Source organism: Pinus tabuliformis, chromosome 8, assembly GCF_031772625.1.
Source record: "Pinus tabuliformis cultivar Carrire ecotype Pingquan chromosome 8, CPIR1, whole genome shotgun sequence".
Lineage (NCBI taxonomy): Eukaryota > Viridiplantae > Streptophyta > Pinopsida > Pinales > Pinaceae > Pinus > Pinus tabuliformis.
The window spans coordinates 194,356,042-194,369,327 of NC_142294.1; positions in this window are offsets into that span (position 1 = coordinate 194,356,042).

Genomic DNA, 13,286 nt, shown 5'->3' on the forward strand with positions numbered 1-13,286 from the left:
ACGCAAACTGAAAAGGCTTCATCTGGTAAAGCCCTTGCAGTTTCTAGTCAAAAAGAAAATGAAAAACTTCTTACCTCGGAGGTTAATGCCATGTCATCTGACAAGGGAAAAGAACCAAAGCAACCAGGGGGCAAGAAGAAAGGGAAAAACAAAAAGAAGAAACAGGAAGATTCGACTCCTGAGAAATCTTCTGGAAACCCTACTGGGAAACAGAAACCTCGTTATCCATGTTTAATATGTAACAACGAACATTTCACGAGAGATTGTCCACATCGAGCTGAGGTTGCGAAATTTTTAAAAACTTCAACTACCTCAGCGGTGTTGACTGATCCGTTTCCAAACCCAGAAACTAACCTAGTTGCTATAGATCATGCTTCCAAATCCCAAGTGCTTATGTTATCCATCTCAAAACAGCAAAATGATGCTTTGATATTGAAAAGGAATAAATATTATGGGAATCCACAGTCATCGAACAACAAGGCTACAGATCAACCCAGTAGTTCAATAACAGCTTTGCCAGAAGTTGTTCCACCCATCATTCCTGAATTAACTATAAAGCTGCGCAAGGGAGTAGTACATAAATTGACATTTAATCCTCGTGCTCAAGCAACACAAAATTATAATATAGTGGATGATCTGGCTCAATCTCCATCCACCATGTTGACAATTGAAGTACTGCAGAATTGCCCCTCCCAAAAGCAGGCTTTGTTATCAGCAATAGGTGGGATTGATCCAGCAGATTCCAATCTTGTGGCCTTTAACCATAAAGGATACGAACCTCAGTTACCAGCCCAACTCACTTTCCTTATATAGGTAAAATCCCTCAACAAAATTGTTCATTGAACGATCATTGATGAGGGGGCATCTACCTGTATTATGTCAATGAGTTGCTGGAAAAATTTAGGCCCGCCACCCTTGTCATGATCATCAACGACATTAAAAGCATTTGATGGAAGAACATACATGCCATATGGGATATTAAGTAACTTGCAAGTGGAATTGGGGGGCAAGATAGTAGAAATTGAAGTCAAGATCATTGATGGAAACCTTGACTACAATATCTTGCTGGGAAGACCCTAGATTTATACCATGGCTGCCGTTGTGTCAACATATTTTAGAAAGATTGCATTTCCCTTCGAAAGTGGAATTACAATTGTTGACCAACTAACCTTTTTTCGCAATAGTTCACAAGCTATTGGAAGCATTCCATTAATCCATGGAAGTTCTGAATCGCTTCAAAATGTTGGAGTAGGTCTCCTAAAAGACCCTTCCTTAATGGGTACTTTTGCGCTCCCACTACCGAGTAATCTGGCGGAAGTGGCCACAGTGGAAACCTATCATATGATATCTTCTACATCATCAAAGATTAAGAAGAACTCTGACCATTTTGATAGTGTGGATCATTGAGGAAAGTTCTTGATCTTTTGTCAACCTCGTTACAAAATGAAACAAGGGTTATGAGGATAGTTCTTTTACTATGTCAATCTCATTAAAAAATGAAACAACTCCCTTTCCAAATCGAGTCTTTGATTATGATCTCATAAAATCCAAGTCAAGTCTTTCAAAGATCTCGAAAGTGAACCTTCATTCCATCCACCTCGTTGAATGCAATGAAGCTTGGGGGGCATGCACCTCGATTTGCGTCACTATGCTAGGGGCATGCGAACTTATAACAAGCATAGTTTTTTGTTTCAAGCTTGTGTAAACATCAAACCAAATCTGAGCATATGTTGTCGCATGGTTCAATCTCATTAAAAAATGAACTAGGCTATGAGAAATGTTTCTGCAAAGTTGAAGCGTGTTAAGAAATAAACCTAGCACTAAGCACATGTTGGCACAAGGTTCAAGATCATTAAAAAATAAACCCGCCTTTTGGTAAATAACCTTTGTGATCGCATTACTATCAGCCTTTTGAGCCTTAGTCGTGTTCTTACTTTCACCTCCACTCTTTTAGCCAATCATATGCCTCCACTTGGTTGTTTACCCTTTTGAGGAACAGCTGCGACGAGTGATTATGTTAGCCACCTTCTTTACACTATCGTGCTTCAAAAGTTCCAAACTTACTTGGAACAAGTTGCTACCTGAAAACATCACTCGTTCCTCAAAAACCGAGTCTCCTTTAAACCCTTTTTAGACTCATTAAATATGAAAAGATTGTCGAGCATTCCAGCTCGTTAAAGTGTTTGGAAATAACGAGTCTACTTTAAACTCTTTTCGGACTCGCTAAATATGAAAAGATTGTTGAGAAATTGGCCTCTCTAGCTCACTAAAGTGATTGGAAGTTCCATCCCTCTTGTATTTTAATCGTTTTGGACCTGAGGGATTATCCCACAAAAAGATCGAGTGCTTGTCTTTTTCAGCTCGCTAAAGTGATCGGAAATGTCATCCCTTTTGTATTATTTTAATATTTTTCGGACTCAAGGGATTATGAAAAGGAAAAGAACTGTTGGAGTTTCCTTTTCATCCCTTTTCAAACTCTCTAAACATGAAAAGTACCGAGTTGTCTTTATCATTAAAATCGTTAAAACAATAGCGACAAACTTGTCCATCCAGACAAGACCGAGTTTCACTGTCACTAGGCTCACTAAAACATAGTGACAGGTTTTCCCGAAGGGAAAATTATAGAACAAGCATATGTTATCCTCCTCAAGATTGACAAAAATAAAGAGGTACTGGTCAGAAATGTCTAGGGAAAAAGGGAAGAAAACTTGAAGAACTTCATTGGTAGCAAGTCGCTCTTGAACATGACACTTTCACTCCGTCACCATGATTGAGTCGGGTTGGGTTATTCCATTCACCATCACCATTGGTCCTCCATAACATCCATGGGGTTAACACTACCAATCCATCTCAGTGTCGCAAATATGTTCAATAGAAGTCTCTCAGAGAATTCACCAACCTAGCTAACGCCTCATCCACTACAATGCCTTCACCCTCCATTTTTTATGACCACCGTTCCTGAACTTTATATCATCAAATCATTTTCACCTCCAGAAAACCATTTGCTTTGTTTCATGTCGTAGATGTGGGATTCATTAAGGCCCTCCTATGATGGGTCACTTATTTTTTACATCAGCTCATTATCCAAGAAGTTGACTTAGGAACAACCCTTTCAGTACTTTGAAGCTTACATGCCTCAATGGCAAGTTTCTCACTTCCGGCAACAGGTTTACATCAATGGCCTTCAACCGAAATATTTTACGAGGTGTTCGAGATCGACTCATATATTCACACCACGTGAATTGTATTGCAGTACCTTGAGGGTCATTATCATTATGAGTGATTCCTCTCACACCTGTTAATAGCTTACATCATTGGTTGGTAATCAGGCGATGTCTTTCCATGTTCGACCTCAGAACATCTTTTCACATGGATCGACTTGTACATCGGGCGAAGATTGAACAAGTTTGAAGACCCCAAATCTAGTTTCATCCATCCAGGCTGCGATGTATTCAAGAAAATAAAGACATCAAATGTACTCCATAGTTGCACAGATGATCATCCAAACTAAGGGATGATGGCTCTACCAAAATCATCAGTCTGCCACAGTAGATGATTATTTGTCCTATGTACATGAAAATGAATTTATAAAAGTTGAGCATGGGAATGCCCACCTCAGATAGATCATGAAAATATTATGAAGATAATGTATTGTATTGTATCTTATTACAGGTCACCTTCCAGTTCGAAAAACCTTGGATCCTCATGATAAAGCATTTCACCCGACATCAGAAGATTTATGACCTCACGCTTTAGGGGGCAACTGTTATAGACATATTTGGGCACTGCAACCCCAATCACATATGTCGATAAACCAAGGACTCTCAAACCCCTAAAATTGTTGTTTCAAACCCTAAAGGATCAAGGTCAACTGATTACATCATTTCCCAAAAGTTCTCCTTGAAAAACTACTCAGAACTGGTCAAAACTGGACCATGCAGACTGCTCCATGCTGAGGGTGTGATGCATCTCACCTATTACACATGGGGGGTGCAATGCATACTGAAAATCCCTTTTGTAGGGTGTGATGAGTGAGAGTAGACAAATGGCAAAGGCAGTTTGTTAGGTGGAAACTCAAAGAATCTTCTAGAAACTGCTCATATGACACTTGCCTCTCTGAATTCTCCCAGGGATGAGTAAGAGATCATGAAATCTCCAAGTGGAACCAAGAACTATTAGTGAAATGACACTAATCAAAAACCTAGAAGCTGACTCACCCATCTACAAACATCTATATATGGATCCCTCATCGTAGAGATCCAGAGGCTGGAATTTTGTATTTTGTAAGGAAGTGTTGTTGGTTTCTCTTTGAATACATTGCATTGTTGGGTGATCTTGCGTTTCATGAGGTGAAGAGGGCTTTCATGCTGGGAGGATGATGCCGGATTAGACAGCTAGGTTGTAATCCTCTCTTCTACTTCTACTATCAATAAAGCTATTTGAGTTTTCTTCCATATACTTGTATATTTCAGAATCTTGTATTTGCCTATGCATTTGTATGGTTAATGTACATTTGATTCTACATTGTTTATGGTATCATAGATCTCTATGCTTTGATGGTATTTTGTTGCTTTGACTCTACAAGTGTTCTTTGAAGCAGGACAAGTGAGAAAGGAGTGGCAAAGCTCTATCAAAGGAGAGATGAAACAAGCAAGGAGCCAAGTGAAAGACTAAGGTTGGTGCTCTCTGCTTCTCTCTTATCTATCATACATAAAGGAAAACACAAGTTACTTTGAATTGTTTTTTTCTAAGATAGCTACCCATCTTAGTGGGACTAGCAGATCTGAATAGACACTAGTTTTGCCGAAAACAGGCATGCTACCTTCTTTAGGACTGAGGGTAAGCAAGAAAAGATATTGCTAACTCAGAGATGGTGCACCAAGTTATCCATGACACAGGTGGTTGCTTGTCAGGATGAGGCTTTGGATATTTGTAAGAAGAGATGGAAGTTTTCATCATCAGCTATTAGAGTGTAGGAACCTTTCGGGGCCCCTAACTATGCTAGAGCACTCGAAAGATTGTCACATTATATTTCCTGCATCCACACTCAAGGTATTCATTGGATGGGCTTCAGATTCCAGTTTCCCATCCTTTGGTTGCCAACAGATCAATACGCTCTTGCCTACAATGTGAATAGTGATTTGTTGAAAAATATCTTACTAATAGATGGATACAAACCCCCAGGTACAGATATGGCCGAAAAATATGATATTTCTCAACTACATGCTAATCACAGTCGATTCAACCCAAACCTGCCAAGGCAATGGGTTGCATGAGGACATGTAGAAAGGCCATTTTGGGGGAGATGTTGGGAGCCAAACTTGCATGTTTTCACTTACCTTTTTATCCTATTTTACTTGACATTTGGACTCCTAACTAAGTCATTTCATATCCTAAATCATGCAGGAATACCTCTAATCATGTTTTTATTTAATTAATTAATCATTGAAGCATAGTATAGGGGATTATGGCCAAAGCACTTGCTAAACTTCATCTTATGTGTAGCTTTCCAAGTCATATGGCTAAGTTTACACATCGAGCTGGCAGAGATATTATCAATCTATAGTTGTAATGGTAGAACTAATCCAGACTTCCTCTGTCTATCTTTTGCATTTAGTTTTTGGTGTATTACAACCTTCATGTAATCACAGGCAAACAATTACCTTAATATCAGGAACTGTTTTTGTATAAGAAAGGATAGAGAGTTTGAAACAAGGGGTTGGAGACAAGAGAATTGAGCTTTATAACAGAGACTTTTACATTAATGAAATTTACAGTTTTCTGATCTTTCTTTGAGTTCGTGAGTTCATCACAACCTTGATTAGGGAGTTGGGCCCACTCTCCTGATCAAGTGCTGCTGAGATAGTGTGTGCTAGTTTATTTTCCATGTATGTATTTTGTTTCCTTTTTGTGATGGTTTGATGTAATTGTTGTGAATCCAATTGTTGTTATAGTTACTTATTTCTATCATTCCATTGTTGCTACAGTTACTTATTGCTATCATTCAATTGCCGTTATAATTAATTATTTATATCAATTCTGTTGTTGTTATAGATTAGTTATTGTTGTCATTTCCATTGTTGTTACAGTTGTTTATTATTTTTTAATGAATTCTCAGTCAATTCTAGGATGTATAATTGTTACCTGCATAGATTTTTCGCGTTAGCCTTGAAATAACCAGTAGATCCTAGATTGATAATTAATGTGGGAAAGGGTTGAATAGTTTTATTCACACTTCGACACCAACAACAATATTGACTAATAAGAAGCATGTGATATAATGCAACAATGCAGTAGCAATTTAAGCACATTCCATAGTGACTAGAAGGTTAGCTAACTAGAGGAGTAAAAAGACTCATATGTATGGTACTACTTCTAGGAAGCTAAAACCCAACTATAATATATTGACATAAATAGGTTCCATGTTCAAGGGAGAAATTACTAACATCCTTGTGTTGACTAATAAAATGATCAAACCAATTTTACTCTCTTCTCTTTCAATTGGTTGGTATCTTATTCATGGTTTAGCAAGCATGAAAGAGAAATTAACTAATCTTGATAGTTTCTTTTTCATTTAGTTTTAACAAGCCTAAAAAGGAGATAAAAGGATACTTAATAAGGTGTCTTCTTCATGGTTTAATAGGCTCGAATAATACATAGTAGTATGCCTAATATAGGGTGTCATTTTTAAGGTGTTTTAATAATCCCATAAAAGAGATAAAATGATGCTTGATACCCATCAATGATTAATGAACATGAGAATGACACAAAGGAATCTTGTCTTGAAGAAACAAGTTGTATAAGGTATAGAAAATTATTCTTAGCTGATAGAATCACCCTAAGCAAAGTGAGGCATAAAGGCTAGCAAGAAAATCCACCCATCATATTGGCTTGTCAAGAAATGGTAAGAACACCAAGTAATGGCTAGAAACTCTAGCCAAGAGCATTGATAAAACAAATACGAACAAATATAATCATGCAAAAAGTAGCAAGGAAATATGTAACAACTATCACAAGGTAAAAGAAGTGATAAAATCCTCTTAAGGTATGGCTAGAAGATGACAAAGAAAAGGAAATGAGGCTCATAGTTAGATTCATGGTAGATGGAAAGGAGGGATTTTGGAAAGATTAAAAGATGTAACATCGATATCAACATAGAAAAATGGTGCTAAACTAGGGAATCCATATGAAGGAAGGCTCTAATATGTAGGTTACTACGTGAAAATATAAACATGTAAGTGTCACAACTTGACAGATCAAACCTAAGGAAAAATGAAGATGGAAACGACGATCCATAATCTAACTAAAATGGAAAGGAAACGCTGACCCCTATATTCCAGATTCACAAAAACACACCTAGGATCTTGTGGATATCACAACAGAAACACCACCCTATCTTTTAAAACCATGTAATAAGATTAGACCCATAATTAAATCACATAATAAAAGAAATAAAACATGGATATTGCAAAAAAAGGACCATACTTATTTACTTTTTAATTTTTACATAAAAAAAGAGTTTTTGGAATATATAATGGACTATCTATGTTGAATTCAACTCTTTCTTATGGCTTCAAATGATGTGTTCAAAATCCATGTGGTTTGGACATGCACACTATAAATTCTCAGTAATTATGAAGAATGTTAACATAGCTAGAGAACTAAAGTCTAACATATGTTACTACTTGGTCTCACCATGGTTGTGCCTATGATAGGTTAAGAGTACATGACTAGAAAATTCAAGTCAAGCACCATGTACGATAAGCATCAAACTGAAAAAACTCACACTCAAAAGGAAAAGGAAAAACATTCCATGCCCAAAACACATACATAATATGTACACGTGCAATAATGTTTGATAGGTTACATCATGTCATACCTATTACTAGGCATAGGCCAAGGATTGGTGTGTATGAACTCATTGGATACTTTCGACACCATAAGGTACACCATGTTGTGACCATCCCACATAGATTTGAATTTTGATGTTCCTAAGGGTTGATGATGCTAGGGGAAGCTTAGAACCATATTATTATCATGAATGATCCAAGGACATAAAAGGTGAGCGATCTCATGAGCTAGTGTAGCTCCTTGGCAACGACTATCAAGACTCAGTGGAATGATGTGACACTAATCAATAGCAGGTTATGGATTGGAAAATATAATAGCAATTTTATGATTATAAATCCAAGAGAGTGGCAATGTCTTAACATAGTTACCGATCATACAAGAAAATGAACTGGTACTCATTTTCTTAGGGTAGCAAAAAATCACCTGATTTTGAAAAGTGGTGATGCCAGAATACAATTTTTTTTTTTATCATATTTTTGGCACTTTAAATTTTCTTATGTATCAAGTATGAACATTTTCTTTTCAATGTTAGTGATTTTCATGCTGATTTTGAAAAGTGTTGATGCAGCATCAACCCCTTTTTTTAGAGGGTTGATTTCTAAAACTTTAAATTTTCTCATGCCTTCTTCTTCCCGTAAGATTTTTTTAAGTGTATTTTTTGTGTTTGTGTGTTTTCATTTCCCTTTTCAATTTTGTTTGTAATGAAATCTTAATCTTTTTCGCGTAGTTAAAAAATAAAAAAAATGGTCAATATTTTAAAGTTACTATTTTCTATATGTTTATGTAATGTTAATTAATGTTTCAATGGACATCAAATAATTTTCACTAAAACACAATAATTTTAAACATTTGACAAAAAAAACACTTTTTCTATATAAATATAATGAAAGAATACACATTTTCATAATTTTTGTCAAAAATGACATGTCAAATAAACGATTTTTATGGGAAAATCCAAACAAAAAAACTTACAAAAATAGCATTTTTTATGAATTTTATGTTAAAAAAATAATAGTAATCACAGGTTTTTTACAAAAAAAAAAAATAAAAATGATTCACATAAAAATTAAAGTGAAAATTAGATAATAAAAATATTGAACATATAACAACAATAATCAAATGTTCATTCTTCTCATAAAATCTCATAGTCAAAACATTACAAGTAAAATTAATGAATATCTCTCGAAATTGAGTTTGATTTGCAATCATAACTTAAATGTCATCAAAAATGTCATATAATCCATGTTCATTGTCTTCTTTAGCTTCATTATTTTCTTCTTCCACAGTATTTCCTACTTGAGTTTCCTCATTTTCCTCGTCTAATGGATCTTTCATGTCTGCAAATCTCTCAAAGTGTCATTTTCCAATCATTCCATATAATGGTGGTTGAGGTTCCTTTTCCTTTTTTGCCACACGTGATTCATTAAAATCTCCTTTCCTCAAACCAACTTCTTGCATTGCATCTAGAAGAAATTGAAGAGCATTAATTATTTGTTGAATAAAATTGCATTGTAGTGGGTCTCTTTCAATCGCAATGCAATTTCTTCCTTTTTGTAGGCAACATGCTAGTGTTGTACCTAATCATCAAGCACAAAAACAATAAGTAAGTAAATTAGTATAAACACATAAAAACAAAAAAATAAAATATTAAAATTCAATTTTATATAATAAAACTTACCTAACCTGAAAATAAATCCAAAACCCAATCTCCTTCATTTGAACATAAATCTATAAGATAGTTAATCAATGTTTGTGTTTTTTTATAAATGTTAACTATCTCTCCTTTTGCATCTTTATCCTCATATTTTAACCTTTTTATGACAACACCATGAATGAGTACTTGGCTAGGACTCTTTCCATCTACTTGGTTCAGAAGAATGGACCTATAGTTATCATCTTTTGCCCAACATTCAACATGGATGAACTCACAATCACTTGTAATTGGCTGATCTCTAGAAGAAATAAGATTTGACTTTTTCCTGTTATCTAGATTTAAACAGGAATGCAACAAATTACAAATATACCCATAAATAAAAATATGCAGCATAAATAATATTTCATTTCATTAATGTAAAATATTGAAATATGCTTACAAACATAAGTGGAAATAAAACAGCTAGGGCGATGGTAGCTTATTTCTGGGAAGAGATGTGGTGGCTACATGCCTCTGAACTCCCTTACAATGAGGATCGAAGGCCTATTTATTGTTGAGAAAAAATGGAAAGCCCTAAACATCCAAAAACCTAACCCTAGGAGATGAAGCGCCAAACTATGGGCCCTGTTTTGGGTAAATTGGTACATCAACTTCCCGAGGTCGTAGCTTTGGCATACGATCTTTGTTTGATGTGCGCAATACCTCATTAAAAAGATCTATCCAAGGACTACAATTTTGGGAAGAGAAACATGGTTCTATTGACCCATGTTGCCCATGTTGCTCAAAGTTTTCCCACAAAACATTGTTTAGGGCCTCAAAATGGCTCCAAAATTTCAGGACCTGAAAAAACTGCTAAAAATAGTAAATTGTGCTACAATTAAGGAAACTGAAAAACTAAAAGAAACAATGGTGGGGGTCCAAGTGGAATTGGCAGGTGGCCACCAATATCCACCTAGATCATTCCTCCCCCCCTTAGGAAGCAATGGTCCCTATTGCGTTGAGTTCCTCCATGAGATGAGGAAACCTCTGTTGAACTTGGTCCCCGGTGAGCCACTTGCCATGGTGAAGGAGATGGCTTGCTTTGACAACTCGATACAGTTGGATATTCTACTAGAAAGTGTGCTTGATATGTGTGTCAATGATCTGATCATTTGCAGCTTGTTCCATGCAATCTGGCTTTAACTCTGTTGGTGTGAGCTATTCTGTAATGTCAGATGTGTCTAGTAATGGTGGAAAGTATGACCGAAGGAGATCCACATTGAACACTGGGTGCAAGCCAAGGAATGGGGAAATGATGAGCTCAAATTCATTATCTCCCACAGCCTTGGTAATGTTATAAGGACCATATCAGAGTGGTCTGAGTTTTTGATAAGCTCTGGTAAGGCATTCCTTCTACAAATGCAACCACACTTTGTCGTCGAACTGAAACTTGTGTGGCACCCAATGTTGATCATGTCTCTACTTGTACTTGGCATTTGATTTCTATAGAATATCATGGACCTACTAGTGAATATGTTGGATGTTATAAGTGAAGTTGTTTTCGTTATCTGTTTCAGAATAGACATGAGCTGAATCTTCCTGAGTAGCTACAAATGGCATGGCCACATCAATGGGACATAGTGGCTGGAATCCCAAGCCCACCTAAAGGGGGTTGTGGTCAGTTGAGCTATGGAGAGCCTGGTTATCGCTGTGCTGAACATAGGGGAGGCTCTCATCCCATGTGCGTCGATGATTTGAGTTGTACATGCACAAAATTTGTATGCTCATCCTCTTAACAACCTCTGTCTAGCCATCAGTTTGGGGATGAAAGGTTGTGGACTTAGTGAGTTTGGTGTCTAGTATCGACCAGAGACTGGACCAAAATGTACTGAGGAACCTGCTATCCTGATCTAAGATGATAGACTGTGGGATCCCAAAGAGTACCAACACTCATTCAAAGAAGAGTTTTGTAGTGGCTTCTATTGTGATATTATTCTTGCAGTCCGACGTAATGGCCATCTTCGAGAACCTGTCGATGACCACAAAAGCATAGTCATTTCCATGCTTAGTAGAAGGAAGGCCCAACATGTAATCAATGGAGATGGATTCCCAAGGTCAACTAGGGGTAGGTAGTGGAGTCTACAGGCCTTGCTTCTTGATGGCCACTTTGGCAATAGCGCAGGTAGAGCAGGATCTGATGTACTTCCCGAGATCATGTTGAAGATTTGGCCAATAGAAATACTTCTACAATACTGCCACCATTTTCTCGACCCAGAAATTCCCAGTAGCCTGACTGTAGTTGTGCTTCCCAAATAATATTGACACGCTTTCTTGAAGGAACACAAAGGTGATCCAATTGGCATAACAAAACATCATAGAGATGAAACTTTGGAACATGCTGACCCTCCAAGAGTATCTGGTACGTGTGGTTGAATTCTAGGTCGCTTTTGTAGAGAAGTGGCCAATCAGAAGTCTTGTGCCCACAGGAGTTGAGCACAGTGCTTAATGCCATGATCGGTGGTCGACTAAGGCAATCTGCAACATTATTGGTGTTACCCTTTTTATACTTGTTATTTAAATGGCACTGTTACAGGTATGTAGACCACTTTTGATGGTGATCATTCTGCAACTTCCCTTATGTTTGTATGAACTACAGGGGCCGGTGGTTTGTGTGGATGACCATTCCTTCCCCAAAATGTGATGCTTCCATTATCAACAGACCTACATAATGGAATACATCTCTTTATCATAAGTAGGATATTTCTGGACTGTGTCTCAAAGTGTCTCACTATGATATGCCACTAGATGCCTATGTTGAGTAAGGACTGCCCTAATAGCATAGTTAGAGGCATCTATCTTAATCTGAAATGGTTGTTGCAAGTCTGGTAATGCAAGCACTGGTGCTGAGCATAGGCGATGTTTCAACTTTGTGAATGTCTTTTGTTGAGATTCAAACCAAAAGAATTTTTCTTTTGCTCCTCCCTTGGTGACTTGACTCAAGGGCCAAGTGATATGAGAAAATCCCAACATGAACCTGTGGTAGAAGTTGGCAAGACCCAGAAAGTTATGGAGCTCTGTTAGAGCGGTTGGAGATGGCTAATCCTGAATGACTTGGATCTTGGATGGATCCACATGAACCCCCTGTTCATCAATAATGTATCCTAGATACTGAACTTGGGTCATGCCAAAAGTGCATTTCTCAAAATTGGCACATAACTTGTGTTGTTGTAGTGTTTGGAGAACCTGTTGGATGTGGTGGAGGTGCTCTTCCCAACTTTGGCTAAAGATAAGGATGTCATCCAAGTATATGACTACAAATGTGTTGGTGAATGGCCATAAGATGTCATCCATTAGCCTCATGAAGGTTGCAGGAGCATTCGTCAACCCAAAAGGCATAACCAACCATTTGAAAAGGCCCTCCTTGGCTTTGAAGGTAGTCTTCCACAAATCGAAGGGTTTGATTGGTACTTGGTGATATCCTGACTTCAAATCGATCTTGTTGAAATATTTTTCCTCCTTCAATTGGTCTAGAAGGTCATCAATCCATGGGATCGAGTACCTATTCCGAACAATGATCTTTTTCAGCACTCGATAGTCAATATTGAGTCTCCAAGACCCATCCTTCTTCTGTACCAACACGATCGGGCTCCCATAGGGCAATGAACTTGGTCAGATGTGACCTTTTTGCAGCAACTCTTGAATCTGCCTCTTGATTTCATCGCTCTCCAAAATGGAGCACTAATAGATTGGTCCATTGGTCAGCGACACACCTGGAGTTAGATCAATGGATTACTTTACCTAA